The sequence below is a fragment of the Eptatretus burgeri genome, chromosome 2 (genome assembly GCF_056783735.1).
Source record: "Eptatretus burgeri isolate ZD-2024b chromosome 2, Ebu_testis_v1, whole genome shotgun sequence".
Classification (NCBI taxonomy): Eukaryota; Metazoa; Chordata; class Myxini; order Myxiniformes; family Myxinidae; genus Eptatretus; species Eptatretus burgeri.
Genome location: NC_140962.1, coordinates 118946142 through 118958495, shown reverse-complemented (window position 1 = coordinate 118958495; position 12354 = coordinate 118946142). Strand labels below are relative to the sequence as shown.

At 42.8% G+C, this 12354-nt stretch overlaps 1 protein-coding gene across 1 annotated transcript in view; it reads right to left on the bottom strand.

The window, feature by feature from the left end:
* LOC147032931 (uncharacterized) overlaps positions 1 to 12354 on the bottom strand; it is a 209944-nt gene that overhangs the window by 164049 nt on the left and 33541 nt on the right. The window lies entirely within an intron of this gene.

Here is a 12354-nt window from a genome sequence, read left to right as displayed (position 1 = left end):
GCACCCAAATTTTCTCTATACATATCAGTGGGGGTCAGTATTACAAGTGATCCTGTCCGTAATTCTCGGGGATAACATATCCGTCATGATGGGTTCTTCACTAGTGTATTGGAATATCTGGACTAAAATAAATGTCAGTGTGTGTGTGTGTGTGTGTGTGTGTGTGTGTGTGTGTGTGTGTGTGTGTGTGTGTGTGTGTGTGTGTGTGTGTGTGTGCCTCCTCCATAACTCCAAAACCATGAAACCTAGCAGCCTGAAACATTGCATGCATACTAAGAAAACTCCAAGGAGGTGCATGAGTGAAAATTGGGTGTTTGGGTTAATTTAACACCCCTTTTGAATATTATAATTCATGGCCTTATTTAATTATATCCTTTATCAGGCACATCCTGGGTAACTTTGTTGGGGTCTGAAGTTGCCATGTTTTTGGGCCTGCTCAACCATGCCTTGACTTGGAACAGGACGGAACAATTTCTTCAAGATAAAGTATTTTTTTTCACTTTCCTCACTCATATTATCAAATGCCTGTTCATCAGAGCTTTGAATCGTTGTGTACATCGCTTTTGTAAGTCCTACAGTTTTAAAATTAGGAGCTTGGAGCGATTTCATGCATTATATGATACGATTTTCCACGATCTACTCTCACGGACGAATTAAAGCATATCATCAAAATGTTACTTCGGTTTTTGGATCGGATATCATCCGGACCAAATAAGTGTCAAAATCTGGAGTGAAATCTGATAATTTAAAGAAATAACGACTCTTATAACTCAGCCGATATACTTATTTACTTTAAGCAAGCAAGGCTATGTTCCCTTCTTCTCCATGCATATAAAGAAAATGTGAAATTTCCAAAGCATTAAACTTATCTTTTTCTACTGTTTGGAGAATTATATTTAGTAAACAAAAAGTTTAGGCACATGCCATAATTAACCAGCTTCATAATTAACTAGTTATATGATTAAATACATTCACGGCTCGACAGCACACCCTGTCCCCCAAAGGGACTGCATATCAATCGCATCTGCCACATCTGTGTCTAAATTTTCAGAGGTTTTGAAAGGTGATCTATAGGGGATCAAAGCATATCTGGTGAAAAACGGATGTTTTTGTACCACGTGATGCGTACACAGACGAGCAGGCAACATAGCGGATATCTATGAGCAGGCAACTATTGAACTTTCCGATGTCTCCAGGGTTGTTCTGCATCAAGCAGCAACTCTTTTGTGGATAAAGTCATTATTTGAACAAATTCATTTTATTTCATTAACTGCTGCATGTGCGGTGAAGACCGACTTCAAAGTTAAAGGGATACTATATGGTATGTAGCCACAGCCTGGCCAGCCGTTCCTTATCAACCATTCAATTGGAGTGCTTGCTTGAGTGCTTAAGCCGCTTGCCAAGAGCCCATTGTCAATTGCGGTACTATGCAATGTCATTCTGAGCAAATCATTCACTAATTGCAGACACTTTTGCTGTGCCACATCACCCTGAACGAGTGGTTCATGTTCCATTACCCTGAGCAAGTGGTTCCTGCTCTATCACCAGGAGCGAGTGGTTCGTGCTCTGTCACCTTGAGCGAGTGGTTCGTGCTCTGTCACCCTGAGCGAGTGGTGCATGCTCCATCACCCTGAGCGAGTGGTTCGTGCTCCGTCACCCTGAGCGAGTGGTTCATGCTCCGTCACCCTGAGTGAGTGGTTCATGTTCTGTCACCCTTAGTGAGTGGTTCGTGCTCTGTCACCCTTAGTGAGTGGTTCGTGCTCTGTCACCCTGAGTGAGTGGTTCATGCTCCATCACCCTGAGTGAGTGGTTCATGTTCTGTCACCCTGAGCGAGTGGTTCATGCTCCGTCACCCTGAGCGAGTGGTTCATGTTCTGTCACCCTGAGCGAGTGGTTCGTGCTCTGTCACCCTGAGTGAGTGGTTCGTGCTCTGTCACCCTGAGTGAGTGGTTCGTGCTCTGTCACCCTGAGTGAGTGGTTCGTGCTCCGTCACCCCGAGTGAGTTGTTGTGAAATAACACCCGATTTCGGAACTGTTTGCCGTATTAATGTGTTTTCTAAATTAGCAAGACAATTTTTTCCCCCCCATCACATGTAACTGTTTATCAAGATTAATGTTCATGGTATATCCCTGAAACGTCGATTTAAATGCAACGTTGTTTTTCAGTGAAAGCATCTCAAGGTTTTTGGGTTGTATCCAGGATGTACTGTAGTCAGTAATCACAACAAATCCAACCTGCCGATTCTCGAAATTTTGCCGATAACCAGCCAAGCACTAATGTGTGTGTGTGTGTGTGTGTGTGTGTGTGTGTGTGTGTGTGTGTGTGTGTGTGTGTGTGTGTGTGTGTGTGTGTGTGTGTGTGTGTGTGTGTGTGCGCGCGCGCGCGCGCGCGCGCATTGTTCATAAGGCGTAACATGTTCTCTCTGCTAACTCCCCTTACCCCACCTCTTTCTCTCCCCTCCCCCCCCCTTTCTCTCCATCTGTCTGTCTCTATCGCTGGACATATCCGGATGGTGGTTATATCTGGACGATGTTTGCCTCCGGACGTGTCCGGACGGGAGTTTGTCTCTGGGCGGTGTTTGTCTCCGGACACATCTGGACGGTGTTCATGAGTTTCTCTTTAAAAAAAAAAGTTTTTTTTTTTGAGGGTGAAATCAGGGGTGCGGTTAATACATGGCCACAGTTTATGCACCCGAAAATACGGTACTCCAGTTTAGCATCTTGTCAATTGATGGCACACACATTGATGCCTCACCCTGCACATGAAACACCAGGATGACAGTTTATAGGGCAAGATTCCAAATCAGGCTAGACAGCTAAAAGTTGAGTGTACATACTTCTAGGCCATCCTGCCAGCCCTGTGTTAAAAATATAACAACTGAATTTAAAATGTTTATCGACTTTCAGACTAAAATTTCATTATTAATAAGGGCATGTGATCTGACATGCAAGTTGTGATACTATATAGACAAAAGCAAAATGGGACATAGCTTTCCATTGTTAACAGTTTGGACAATGGCATAGTTTATAAAGAGATGCGTAATCTACATATTAAGGTCACTAGATTTCTCTGTCCATCTGCCCCTTCATCAGTCACACTCTTTTCACTGGAACGTCATTACGGCGTTACTCTAGTACTCTGCTAGGCCTTTACGGACGTGCACATCATCCTGGCATCCAGAAACGAACTTATCCTGTTGCTTTGTGATGCCAGTTGAACACCATAACCAAAATATCTGACTATCGAACTATCTGACATCTGTAGGTGATGGGCTGAATGCCAGACGCAAGGCGTCGGGATGAAAGATTTAGAAAGATGGCGGTGTAGTAAGACGGTGTTATGTTTGGGATCTCATTATGGCATTATGTTGAGAACTATGCTTGGCCTTTATGGTGGTGTATTATCCATGACTCAATTCGAGTTGCATTTTTCAACTTGAAAAAAAAAAAAAAAACGAATCCCTGACAACATAAAACGAATTCATAATATTGTTTTTTGGCAAATATGTTTACATATTACTAAAATTAACACTGTGTTGTTCGCAGTTAACAAAATGTTTCTGGAATAAAAAACACAAATCTTGACTGTCAATCAACTGTATTAATACTGTACTGTAACATATATAATTAAGTTACGTTGTTCAACTACCATCAGCAGGGTGACTGGTTCATTGCTTGTGACAGTAAAATATAACAGGTCCTCAAGAATACATTTTGAATTTCTCATCATATGAAATGCAATCCAGTATAGAGTAGAACAGCACTGAGAGAGCACATAGTCTCACCTCGCACGCTCATTCTGAACAAAAATACAATCGTTAACTTTAATAGTATTATATTACTATTAACGCCAACTGCTATTATGGTCCATTTACCCGTATCATCCATGCACCCTATTATGTCACAAACATTTCCATTAACCATAGCTTTGTTGATAATTATTGGAATATTTAACAAACACTTTTATGCACATGAAGACTAAATTGCATCAATGAAGATGAATATGAAAAAAAATTCAAACTATATTCCCCATGGCGAGTCGATCACATGTATTAAGATCCGCATCGATTTGTTAGCGGTTCCGGAAAGGATATTTTTTTAATGCATTTTTTTTCAATTCAATATGGCCACCAGACCACATGTCCAATGACATCATAAATTTAATTCTTCACTCGCATTGGGTCCTAGATCAGATTTATGAAGTTTCAGATTTTTCACATAAGGATTTCGATTCAACCAATTATGACTGGAAAACCACTTCACCGATGACGTCATTGTTATCACCCTATACACCCCATGGGGAGTTGATGACATATGCCAAGTTTACTTTTTTTCGTTGAGCGGTTTTGGAGAAAAAGATTTCCAAATTTTTTCCTTTAACCCAATAAGGCTGCCATACCATGTGATCTGTGATTTCAGAGTTATAAATAAAATATTCTCCATGGGGAGTCCCTCCTATGTTTAAAATTTTGCATCAATCAGATAGGCGGTTGCAGAGAAAAACATTTTTAAAGCGAAAATATACAGACGCACGCACACGCACAAACACACACATGTTGCAATAGTCTTGTATGCTTTTCGGGGTGACACCAAAAAGCCAGACATAACTTTGCAACATGATATACAGTCAGAAACTGATTATCTCTCACTTACTGGTTCAATGAGAAGTATTATATTAACCATGAAATGCTAATGATAAGATTGTGAAAAGCTGTATGATGTAATCAAGACATTTAATAAGCAAACTTGTTACACAAGGCAGAGGGTAGATCTTATAGGCAGGATATTTTAATATTTAATACAAAACTAGAATGGGCACTCGGTAGAGCGCATACCTTCGCCGCCACAACTTTTTTCCGGGCACATTGAAAAACGTCATTTTAAAACGTCCATGACGTCACAACCGTCAGTCCGATTGACGTCAAATTTGGTGTGTAACCTCCTTGAAGGCAGTCCAACAAAATATAATGATAAACACTGAAAAATTAAAAAGTTGAAAAATGACGTCATCTTTTGACGCACTTCCGGGGACGTCACGTCCAATCGGGGACTACCATTCTGAAAGCTCGTAGTTCACTGAACGTTTTAACGTTGGTTTCATGTCAATAGCTCTATTAGATCTGAAGCTATGCCTGCAAGTATATTTTGACCTTGACCTTGACTACAGAGTTAATTGGCAAAACCTGTGCATCAATAAACAGATATTTTGGTACTGATCCTAATGCCTGGATTTGGGAGACTTTGCTTTATAAATTATATAGATATTTGAATGTAAAATATCAGGACATTTTAGCCACAATTGAAAAACGTCATGTTCAAACATCAATGACGTCATAACGGTCAGTCCGATCGAAGTCAAATTTGGAGTGTGACGTCCTTAAGGTAAGTCCTACAAAACGGTATGATCAAAACTGATGAGATCGAAAATTGAAAATTTACGTCATCTTGTGACGTCATTTAGATGCACTTCCGATGACGTTACGTCAAATCCGACACTAGATACCCGAAAGGTATCTCATCATGGAACAACATGGCGGTGGTTGCATGTCGATAGCTGTATTATGAAGGAAGTTATGCTCAAAAGAGTGTTTTTGACCTTTTCATGACCTTCACCTTGACCTTTGACCCGATCGCTCCCAAAATCTAATCAAATCGTCCTTGGATACTCACGAATCATTCCACCAAATTTCATGCAATTCAGTTTAATACTTTCTGAGTTATGCGAATAACAAACAAACACACATATTCACAAATAAATAAATACACAGTGACCAAAACATAACCTTTCGCAGAATGCGAAAGTAATGAATTCTGTGCATTATACTTTAGCCATACAAGACAGTTCCAGATTACAGTGATGAAATCATAGCAAAATCCAGCAATTCTCATAGATGAAGTGGTCTGCGAAAGTATTCACCTCCATCCAATAATGCCACATTTAGATGAATTACTAATTATGTAGAAACAATTTTCCCAAATGAACTTTTATATTTATAACTGAAGAGATCAACCTAAACACTGTTATACTTGAAGGAGGTTACATGTCAGGAAAACCTGCAAGATACATGTACAAATCATAATTCACTTTATTGTAAAAGTATTCAGCCCCTTCGGTCAGTGGAAGCACCTTTTACAGCTCCTGGGAAAGTCACATTTCAAACCTCGCCTCCAAAGCCAGTCGCCGACTGGGAATCCTCCGTCGTGCAAGGTCCTTCCTCGGCCCACCTGAGCTCCTGACCACTTACAAAGCTTTTGTCCGCAGCCTGATGGAGTACTGCTATCCCCTCTGGGCTGGTGCTCCTGCCTCCCACCTTTCTCGGCTTCACGCTGTAGAAACCAGGGCATTTAGGATCATTGGCATCTCCCGCAATGAGGCTGAGTCTTTCGGTCTCTCACTCAATCACCACAGGTTGGTCGGTGGTCTTTCTGTCTTCTACCGTCTCCTCTCCAGCCTCGCCCCCCCTGCTCTCTCTGCGATTTGTCCCCACCACATTTCCGCAGGGCGCTCAAGGTCCGCCAACAACCCCCTTCTGGTAAAAATACCAAAATCATTAATCACTGCTCACCTTCACTCTTTCATTCCTCTTTTTCCCCGCCTTTGGAATAAACTCCCTCACTCTATTCATTCCCATTCTTCCCTCCAGGCCTTCAAAACAGCTGTTCACCACCACCTCTTATCACCCCCCATCCAAATCCTCGATCTTTTCTACCCCCGATAATCCACCCAAGCCTACCTCCTTCAAATTCCCTGCTTTCCTTCCTGAAAGTCCCTGTAATGTCCATCTTCTATTCCCCATGTTCCCCGTCCCATCCCTCTCCCTTCCACAGATCTCCAAATGTCTCTGTTCCCCACTATTTTGTCCTTCCCACTCCCTCCCCTCCTGTCTCATGCCCCCCTTGATGTGCGTTGTGTGTTAGCTTTCTTACGAGCCTCGACAAGGTATAGAAAAAAAAATGACTGCTATGAGTGTTTTTTGGGTAGGTCTTTACCAGCTTTGCACAGTGTGATGGTGAAATCTTTGCCCATTCTTCACGTGAAAATTGCTCTAGTTCTGACAAGTTTGGTGGGGATCATCGATGGACTGCATGCAATCTTCAAGTATCACACAAAATGTTCAATTGGGTTCAAGTCAGGATTCACTTTTCTTCTTATTTCTTCTATTTCAGCCACTCAAGTGTGGTTTTAGCTTTGTGCTTCGGATCATTGTCCTGCTGAAATGTGAATCTCCTTCCCAGTTTCAGATTCATGGCTGACTCAAGCAGGTTTTCATCAAGGATTCCCCTGTACTTTGCATCATCCATTGTCCCGTCTATCCTAACAAGCTTGCCAGTCCCTGCTGATGAAAAGCAGCCCCATAACATGATGCTGGCACCACCATGCTTGACAGTAGGGATGATGTTGACTGGGTGATGTGCAGTGCTGGGTTTGTGCCGGATGTAAAGCTTTAAATTTCGACCAAATATTTCAATTTTTGTCCCGTCTGACCACAAAACTTTTCTCCACATGCATGCAGTATCCTTAAGATGCTTTTTTGCAAACTCCATATGAGCTTTAAGATGTCTTTTTCAGTAATGGCTTCTTTCTTGCCACCTGCCCATAAAGGCCAGCTTTGTGAAGGGAATGGAATATTGTTGATTGATGAACACTGACTCCCATCTCAACCATAGAGCCTTGCAGATCTTTCAGTCATTGTTGGATTTACTAGACCGTGGGCCGAACAAGCAAAATGTGTCCATTTTTTTTTTTTTACTTTTGTGACTCACCTCTGGTATCCTGTTGAATTTTGCATATATTTAGTTTAAAAATCATTTGTAAAGAATTCATAACTCATCAGTGCAAAAAGTTGCACATTAAATAGTTACGTAAGTTAGCAAAAACTACAGCGCCATCTTGTGTCCATTATTATATAGCTGTGTATAACTGAATGGGAATTCTAAATATAAAGTATGCAGTCAATGTGGAGATGGGGAAACTGTCCAGGAGTGTGGGTGATCGAGGTCCTACACTTCCCCCCCCCCCACCTCCGCAACCCCCCACACACACAATGTGAGATCCGGTACAAATAAATTATATCAAGGATTATCTCCACCACAGAGAGCATAATCATTGTCAAATGGATTGCGTCTTGGTAAGGAATTAACTAAATCAGTACTTTCGACTGTAGAGGAAATCTTTAAGTCATCCTGTACATTTGAGTCATGTATTTAACAAACAATATAAACAAATACATGTGCGCATATGGAGGATCTGAACACAGACTTGCTCCAGATCTCTGAAATACATAACGAAGTTAAGTCCTTCATATAGAATACAGTATATATATATATATTGTTACGGCTGTGGAAATTCGCATTACACCATGAAGGGCCCGTAGGTGAGATATCTCTAAGTACATGTGCAGTTAGCCCCAAATCCGTTGTCTCGAGGGATTTATGTAGTTCATTTGGGCTGCGACGCTTTGAGGTAGCCGTTTTTCTGTTCTATCTTCCTGTTGAACCAACCACGTCTCAACCGCCATCACACAACAACCACCTTAACCACCACGCCAGCCATCGTCACCAACTACAACCATGCTCCAACCCTCAGACAACAACAACAACGCCAACAGCCACGACCTTTACCTTTACAACTCAATCCCGCAAACATCGCATCACCGTCATTCCCAAACGGCACCATAACCATCAAACCACCACCGATAAACCCTCCACCACCCTCACCTCTCTCCTTCTACAGCCATTCCTGCACCACCTGTGAACACTGAGCGTCAGGCTGTCTTGGGCTCGTTCAAGCGATACGCACCCAGCCGCGAGTGCAAATAGCGGCCTTTCCGAGGGAGAATTCGGATCAGGAACGCCACACGCCCACTTCTGATCCGTCCAATTAGCAAGCATGGAGCGGCTTGGCCCCGCCTCCAGGCGCGTCTGTGTGAAATCGATATATGCAAATTTTAGGATCAGGGGAGGTACACGCCCACTTTTCATCCATCCAATTGACGAGCATGGCTCCGCCCCCGAGGTCATCCTGATCCGGATATTTGCATATTGTTTTCTCCTGCTGGCCGATAAAACGGCGAGCGCAAGGCGAATCGTGGCAGAGTGTTGCAGTAGCAGATTGTGGCAGTAGCAGTGTGTGTCGGCAGGGCAGAGTGAGTCGAGTCATCGGTGTGGCAGAGAGTGGAGTCGGGTGGCAAAGTCATCGGTGTGGCATCGAGTTGGGTTCTGCAGTCGGCTGAGGAGAGTTGCGGGAAGAGGCAAAGGAGCTCGGGTCCAAGGAGAGAAGGATGGTGGTCGGCGACGAGGTCGCGGTGTGAGATCGCTCGTCACGGGACCCAAGCCAGCCAGCCATTCTCCTCCCCCAGGGCATCAACAATTCCCCCTTTCCCCCGCGCTGAGATAGTGTAAAAAGGAGGCCCCGTTCCCACCCCATTCCAAACGTCGTGCCAACGAAACCCGCCAAGGAGCACGGAGTCGGGGCACAACCATGCAGCCACATCTGCGGCTCATCCGCCAACGCGTCACGAGGACGTGGGTAGGACCGCCCTGGTCTCGCGGACCTGGCCGCTCCTCCAGGTCACGCGCACATATTGGCCTCTAGGCCTGTCTGCCCCCTTGTCTATGAGGGTGGCTTCTTTCCTTTGCTTTTGAGTAAATGTGTGTTGGCGCCGTCTGTAAAGTAGAACTGTATAAGTGTTGCCGTGTGTACGCGTATTCGGTAGTAACTCTGCATCATTGTTTCTTTAGTTTTAACTGCTATATGTGCATTTTGACTGTATGGCTGTATATGTGTGCTTTCGGTGTGTCGCGTAATAAATGTGCATTGTGTGAACTGTTTTCCCGTTTCGCTTCGTCCTTTCTTTAATTGAATCTCCATCCTGCTTCACGTAAGGGGTTCGTAGTGGGCTTAATATGCCCGGTAATTAATCTGAACCATCCAGGTCGACGATAACACCGCTCGGTTATCCCGATAGCACAGAACGGACCGCTTAAGCGGTTCGTGTCCGGAGTCGGCCTGCGGCGAGGTACGATCGCCCGGTCGACCATCCGTGCAGGTACTTCGGTAGATCAAATTTGGTGAGCAACCCTATCCTGCGTGGGTGGGCAATTGGCACGGTCGTGGTGGGGTTAAACCCCCACCCGTGACTAGCTCCCAGCATTGTTCCGAGAGGGTCACGACAGAATTGTCCGTTGCGGTGGGCGAGGCGGCCGCCATTCGAGTCGAGCGGCCGTTCGCACGCCGGCGGGTGCGAATTCGCAACAATATATATATATATATATATATATATATATATATATATATATATATATATATATATATATATATATATATATATATATATATTTCCAAATGCTGGTGCCACAGTTTGTTCGGTCTTGATATTCCCAGGTGGCGCTCATCTTCAGCCTTCGTGCAGCCACCAGCTTGATTTGGTTGAATGGTTGTAACATATATTTCAAACCCAGATGTGTAGATTCTCTCCCGGCACAGAATGATAGAATGACGTCAAACTGCAACCCTTTTGGGTATTTGGATAGATTTCTATCGTATGTTGGTTAAAAGTCAGTCTGCTTCTAACAGACTGGGGAAATATTGTAGCTTGAAGCAATTAGAGCTCAGTGAATAGATCTGGACAATTCCTCAGACCCACATTCCAGTAATACTGAAATTATATTCCCTGTCCAATTTGTTGGTGCCTTTTATTAAAAATTCCTTGGAAAACAAGATAGCTTTTAAATGATAAGCAGGCCAACCTTTCAAATAAGCTTTAATTCAGTATAAGAGAAGTGCCAATCATATCTTTACTCGAGAGGTCGACATCTTTCAATACAAAGGAAAGATAAGATTATGTTAATTAAAATTTTAAAAAATGGATACATGTTCAAGCACATAGAATCAGACCATATTTGAGTACATTTTCCATTTCAGATTTTATACATTTATTTTAATATCAAGTTTTAATTTACAACATTTTGCAATTGTTTTTATCACCCTCAAACCCATTATGCTAATTTCGGAGAAACCATCAACACGACCATTCAGAGGGTAATTGATTCCATAATTTTCAAGAAAACCTGGTCGGAATAACTACATACAAGCTGCAGCCATTCTTCCTTAAGGCCCGGTCACACCATGACGTTTTAGCCAACGTATGCTGATTTTTGAATTTTTTTTCTAAAACGCTGGCACACGTTGAATACGTTATGGGTAAGTTTTGATAACATTGAGAGCACGCTGAAAAACACTGCCATACGTCGTTGTACGCTGGCTTTAAACGTTGTACTTTTCGGTTGTCCTCAAATTTTTTCATGCTTGAAATTTCACGACGTATGCGGGCGTATGACTCACACGTTCCGCTACGCTGGCCACAAGTTGTATGCACGGTCTGCGATCGTTGACAGATGTCAACACATGCTACTTGTAAGTTAATCATAAGTTGAGACACGCCGAGGTAATGTTTAGCGTACCCGAAACTTATTTCTAACCTATGATTAACGTGTTGTTGGCACGTTACGCGATCGTTGCCACACATCGACAGACGTTACTTTTAAGTTACTCATAGGCTAAAAGACGTCGGTATAATGGATCGTCCTTGCGTCAGCATCCACGGACACGGCCAGGACACTTATTTGCAGCATTCTTCAAACTTTTCTTCGGCATGACGAGGATGTTCACACTTCGATGTCTAGCTTGGCTATGATTCCAATTGTCCATCGGCAGCGTCTATTTAAAATAGTCGAGTTTGAGCGTTTTAACACGTTCAGAAGAAACGCTTCAAATTTCAAAACCTCAGCGTCAAAAAACAAAGGCGAGTGACAGCAATTTAAATCGTTCATTGTAAACAATGAAAATAGTTTAGTGGTACCGTTTAAAAGTCGTTGAGTGTAAAAAAAATCCAATTGTTGAGCGCAAGCATCTACTTTCAATAGTGGGGTTTGAGCGATTTAGCACGTTCAATAGAAACGATTAAAATTTCCGAGCGCCAGCGTCAAAAAACAAAGGCGAGTGACAGCAATTTAAATCGTTCATTGTAAACAATGAAAATAGCTGAGTGGTACCGTTTAAAAGTCGTTGCGTGTAAAAAAAATCCAATTGTTGAGCGCAAGCGTCTACTTTCAATAGTGGAGATGCAGCCATTTAAGGCCCGGTCACACCTTGACGTTTTAGCCAGCGATGGCAACGTATTAAAATGTATGTAAAACGCTGGCGGACGTTGAACTTTTGATGTTTTTTTTTTTTAAGATTCGGACGTATTCATAACGAGTTGGTCGTATGCATAACATATTAGTAATGGACACAGAACGTTTCATTGTGTTATAGATAACTTATACCAACGAATGCTGAACCTGTTGTTGGCC